Below are 6,163 nucleotides of genomic sequence, written 5' to 3' on the forward strand. Positions count from 1 at the left end.
AGACTGCAGAGAACCTGCTGGCATGCCTCTTCTCTTTCTGAGTTTGAGAGCTTCTCAGAGAACTTTAAAGGCTGACAGCTAAATTTAATCAGGGTTAAATCAGCAAACTGAAGATGATGTTCTTATGCAACACGAATGAAAAGTGATTCTGTTGGTGCTTTCCCTACAAGGTAATGGTACAGACTCCTAGGAGCAGCCCTGCAGTTTGGAAATGTTACGAATTCAGGGCAGGCAGGAAATGTGAAAATCTGGTTCATTACTAATATTGTCTTCTGGGGACTTCAGGCCTGGAGGTTAAACAGGCAGGGCTCCACAGCTGGTATCCTGTAATGACAGCGCTTACTCAGGCGCTCACTCTCAGTTCAGAACAGGTCTTCGTATATGGCCCCCTAACTGCATTGTGTGTTTAAGACAGCCGTTTTTTTCTTAGTAACTCCAAGTGTTCTGCAAAAAGAGCTTGCATAGACCTTACAGCCAGGGGCTTAGACTGAATGAAACACGTTTGTTTCCAGACAGTTCGGTGATCTGATTTTGTGCCGGTTTAATTATTTTAGAAAATGTATAGGTCCAGTTCTGGTTTACACTAACTTACCACATGATTTACTTTCTTTAAAGATAAATGTCACAGACCCTTGATAAGATGTGATAAAAAAGCAGGTTACCTCAGTAGCTGTCCTCCCCAAAACCTGAAATCCCTGTAAAAACAGGAGAAAAACATCTGATAAGCCCAAATGGAAAACCGGCCTATGAATTAACCTGGACAGGGTTTCTTCCACTGTCAAGGTCACCAAAAACAAGGGGGCAGGGCTGAGGAATCTGTCACAGTGTAGAGGAGCCTCAGGAGACAGGACAACTAAAGTAACACGGCGTCCTGGATGGGATGCTGGAGCAGAAAAAGACATGAGCTCAAAACTAAGAAAATCTGAGTAAGCTATGGGCCTTAGTGAATAATAATGTGTCACTTTTGTTTCCTTAGTCATGACATATGTGTCATCCTGATACAAGATATTACCAACAGGGAATACATGGGAACTCTGCACTATGTTCACAACTATTTTTGTAACTCTAAAACGATTCTAAATTTGTTTATTAAAAATAAGTGTCACAAGTAAGTTTGGTTTATGGTTCTGCAAAAACCAACCACTTGAGTTTATTTCAGGTTTCTATTTATGGTGGGTTTAAATGCTCATTTCTAGTGTCCCAGTGTATTTTTAACCAAGAGAAAGATTGAAACATAGGACTGAATTCAAAGTGAGAGCCGTGTGGTAAAGGAGAATTTTCTCTTCTAGAACCCTTATACTTGGTTCTACACTGAAGCACTGGCCTGTGGGTCTTGCCCAACTACCTCCTGCCAGGGTGCTGAGAAATAACAGCACGTATTACCTTTTAAAGAGCCTATGCATTTCAATAAGATATTTTGGAGTGGGAAAACACGTCCTAGCAATGGTTTTATAATGGTGGGATGCCCCTCCGAAAAAGATGCAGTTGGTTGGGGATACTGAATGGCCAGGTTCCTAAGGTCATGATTTCCCAGAGTCCATCAATAATAACGTGACTTCTTATCTCAGGCATGTGATACATCAGTGTGGGTGTGAGTCCTGGAGTCCATGGCAACAGGAGACTGCAGCTGGCCTCAAAGAGGTGAGCTGTACCTTGCTTTTTGGTCTTTAATAACCTGTGACATTTCTGCCAACCATTTAACCAAGTCCTGCAACTGCTATAATGAGAACATGACAGACTTTGGACTCATAAAGTCCTGAGTTCAAGTCCCCACCTCCAAGTTTGCCACTTCCTGGTTGTGTAGCCCAGGTCAGGCTACTACTTAATCTTGCTGATCTTTAGGTTTTTCATCAGGAACAATAACAATAATCATAATCCTGCTGGGATGGATTGTAGGGAGGATTAACTACATAGAGGGTATGAGAGTCCTTTGCCCAATGTCTGGAATATAATAGGTGCTAAACAATATTCTCCCCCCCTCTCCTTTTCCTTTCTTTCTCAAGGAACCAGGACAGTGGGTGCAGGCTCAGTCTGGATGGCCCAGCCCCTCTCACAAACAGTTCTCTCTGTTCGCACGAGATTAGCATCTCTAATAGGATCAGAAATTCTGCTAATTCCTAGATCATTAATTCTGAGGTGTGCAAAGGACCTCTTCTGATTTGTACAGAATCAGAAGCACTTCATGCCCTTTTAAGGTACACAGTTATTAGGCTGTTGTTGTTATTCAATGGAAAGGCCCGATTTTATCCCACCAGGAATCCTCTGAGCAGCCCTCTTGCTGGACAATGAAGGTAGAGGGAACCTGGGAGCTGTGCAAAGTGGACACTAAAGAGGGTTGTTTAAAATAGGACAGGAACCACCTGCTAACAGGATGCCTTGCAAAAGACGCTGTTGTACCTTCGTTAGAACTGTGGGAACAAATGCTTCAGAAGCCAGGCGCCTAAGGAGGGTAAGAGTGGTGGGGAAAAGGAAGCAAAAAGTAAAATATTAATAAAATAAGACAAAAGGCAAGTGCCTAGGCAGAGTGAACAAGAAGAGAACCCTCAATACAGAGACAAGCTGAAGGTGAAAAGGCTGAGGGAAGTTCCGATCTCAAACCCTGAGTGGGGACTCAGATGCACTGGGCGTTTATACCTCTGAATGGCAGCACCCTCGTTGCAAACGGGTGCCTGTGTGTGTGTGTTCCAGCATGCCTCGTCCCAGCAGTGTGCCCTGCCAGACCGTGACATCTCGTTAATATGACAAAGTTTCCGCCTTTCCGTAAGCCAAACNACAAAAGGCAGGTGCCTAGGCAGAGTGAACAAGAAGAGAACCCTCAATACAGAGACAAGCTGAAGGCGAAAAGGCTGAGGGAAGTTCCGATCTCAAACCCTGAGTGGGGACTCAGATGCACTGGGCGTTTATACCTCTGAATGGCAGCACCCTCGTTGCAAACGGGTGCCTGTGTGTGTGTGTTCCAGCATGCCTCGTCCCAGCAGTGTGCCCTGCCAGACCGTGACATCTCGTTAATATGACAAAGTTTCCGCCTTTCCGTAAGCCAAACCAGCATTAAAGCCAACCGACCAAACTTTTACTATTGTTATTATTATTCACAGTCTGCACTACAACATGGCAGTAACAGCTGTCGAGCAAGTCATTACTTAGATCAAATATGATTGAGAGGAATTCCGTGGGGATGTTTACATATTTGAAAACTTTTTAATCAAACAGATACTCGTGTTTATCGTGAGAAAGTTTGTCAATAAGAACCAGTTAAATCAATAAATATCATCCATTATGCCACTAACTAATAACATTGCTGTTTTTTCTTTTTATTTTAAAATTTTATTTATATTTTCAATATAAAAGTTAATAAAAATGTGAAAGAGCCCTGGCTGGTGTAGCTCAGTGGACTGAGCATGAGCCTGTGAAGCAAAAGGTCGCCGGTTTGATCCCCAGTCAGGGCACATGCCTGGGTTGCAGGCCAGTTCCCAGCAGGGGACGCATGAGAGGCAACCATACATTGATATTTTTCTCTCCCACTCTCCTTCCCTTCCCCTCTAAAGATAAATAAAGAAAATCTAAAAGAAATGTGAAAGAGAAGAAAAATCCATGATTATTTCACCTTAACTACTATTATAACTTTGGTAAATATTTCTTCAGTTACTTCTTTCCATCTCTATGAATAACATTCCCTCTTTAACATGGCTGCAAACAGACTGTGTATATGATTTAGAATCATGACATTTTTCCCTGATATTGCTGTAAGTTTTTTCAGGGTTAAAAATCAAAAATCTCTTCAAAAATCTTTATTTCGAAGGGAACCCTGAAATCACAGAATAGTTACACTGTTGCTCATATTTAACTATTCCCCTAGAGTAGGGATGTAGTTTGTTTCCAGATTTTTGTTATTAGAAACACCATGGTATCAAAGTTTTACCACCATAACAAAATTTTTTAAAGATCTTGGAAACGGTGCCCTTATGTTACCTCAAGTTGTTCCTATCTGTAAAACAGACATTTATTGAGTGCAGGTGCTGGGACATGAATAAGATACAGGTCCTGTATGCAGGAGACTGCTGTGGAGACAGGATGCAGAGGAGACAAAGGCTTATACAACATATTTTAATTCACCGTGAGAAGTACGATAATAGAAGGAAGGGCCAGGTCCCGTGGGCTAACGTATAAAAATCATTTGCACTGTACCTGGCACATAGTAAGCGCTCAAAAACAAAGTGACAATGACGATCATTTACAGCCATCACATTTCCAATAGAACCATTTAACTGCTGGTTCCCGTGATTCATATTTAGAGGAAAGTATATAAAGTCAAGAGAGCAACAAAAATTACTCCTTGAATTATAAAAATCAGTGATAACCCATGCATGCTCAGATTATACCAGCAAAGGGCAAAGATTATCAAGCTCCTTCTGATTGCTACAATCAAATTCCTTACGGAACAAAAACTCCCTCCGTGGAGATGCTCTAAGGGCATGATGTCACCCTCGCTGAAATGCTGTCACATGGAAGGACTTGGCTGTTCTGAATGATGTGGGTCGGATAGCTATTTTCAGATAACAGGTAGGTCAAGTTTGTTGTAATTCTATTTCTTTTTTAAAATTATGTATATATTGATATAATATGATATAGTGTAATATAAAACTTTTTTGGTCAAGGCAGGATGTGGGAACTCTAAAATTTTCCACAGGTAGGGTTTTCTGCTTGTCACTCCCGATTCCCACCATTGCCTTCAGCAGCCAGGTCTGCAGACCTGAACAATGGTTAATGTTTAAAAAGGTACAGCATGTTCTGATGAACAGCCCTGCTCATTTCCTCTTCCTGATGCTGTTGCCGTGATTGCAGGGCTCAAGTGAGGTCTTTCATTGCATGAGAACACAGGAGACATGATACTCAAGTCATAATAAATGTGAGATTAGAGTTGCTTGAAGATAAAGGACTTGTAGCCTTAAGGAAAACTTGAATTGGCTTGGACCTCTGTGGGGAAAATTTGCCTGTAGTACATGGAAATAATCCATGGCCGCCATGGAAATACACATAAGGATTTCAAAGAGAAAATGAAGGTACTGCTGCACAAACTGGGAGCACAGAGGGCTGTGAATAAGCTGAATGTAGATTCTCTGGTGAGAACGTGATGAGAGCGCTGCCGTTGTTAGCTCCTCCCGACCGCTACGGTAATGGGAATAGTCACGTGGTCTGCCCATCCCATCTCAGATACAAAGTGCTTTCCAGTCCCTCAACTGTGCTCCTTCTTCTCTTACTAATTTCATCCTCATTAATGCCCCATTCAATGATCCGTGAGAGTAGCACAATGCAGCCGCAGACATTTCCTGTAAGTATTATGACCAGTCTTCTTCCTCCCAATCCAATTAGCTCCACGTCTTTGAAACTTTACTCAGCATTTATCCAAGAAGCTTTCCCTGGTTACCCTGTAGTCCTTCTTTATCATCGGCAACCCTCAGCAGTTCTTTGTCAATAGATTGGCTGTGTCACTATTGCTGGGCTGGGTCCTGGGACTACACAATAAGTAAATCCAAGTCATTGCCCTCATGGAGGTCACAGTCCACACACACACACACAGATAGTCTCATCACATGTGATGATAAGGGCAATGGCTGAGATAGGCATGCGGAAACACGAAGACATTCATCCTCCAGGGAGTCAGAGGCTTCCTGGAAAAGCTGAGTCGTCTGGGATGGGGAGAAGCTGTGCAGCTAGAGGAAGGTGTGGGGAGGCCCAGACAGTGTGTGCAGTGGGTGCTGGAGGCCAGGAACAGGTGTGGCAGGCCCTGTGTTCCAAGTTGTGCTCAGGTGCACTAGCAATCTTCCAAACGCTGATGAGCAGTTCTCTGAACTGGGGTTCTTTTTCCTACAATTGAGTTATATAAGCTCTTCCAGGGAATCATATTTTCTACTTATTTGGCCTTCTTCCCTGTCAGCCTGTCATAGTCCCTAGTGTTTTCCAAAGAGTGTGTTCTACCATCCTGGAAACACTGCCAACTCTCCGGCCGCCTCCTGGGCACTCTGTCCAGCAGTGCTAACCTGGCTGTGGAAAGGTGTACCACGTGCTCAGCGGCAAGCTGAGGCCCAGGAAGACCTGCTTTCACTGGAAGCTGGTACACGCACTGCTCAACGGAGGAGCCATCCAACTCAACCAACTCACTCAG

This window comes from Sturnira hondurensis, unplaced genomic scaffold (assembly GCF_014824575.4).
Source record: "Sturnira hondurensis isolate 20B ecotype Veracruz unplaced genomic scaffold, ASM1482457v3 Scaffold0015509, whole genome shotgun sequence".
Classification (NCBI taxonomy): Eukaryota; Metazoa; Chordata; class Mammalia; order Chiroptera; family Phyllostomidae; genus Sturnira; species Sturnira hondurensis.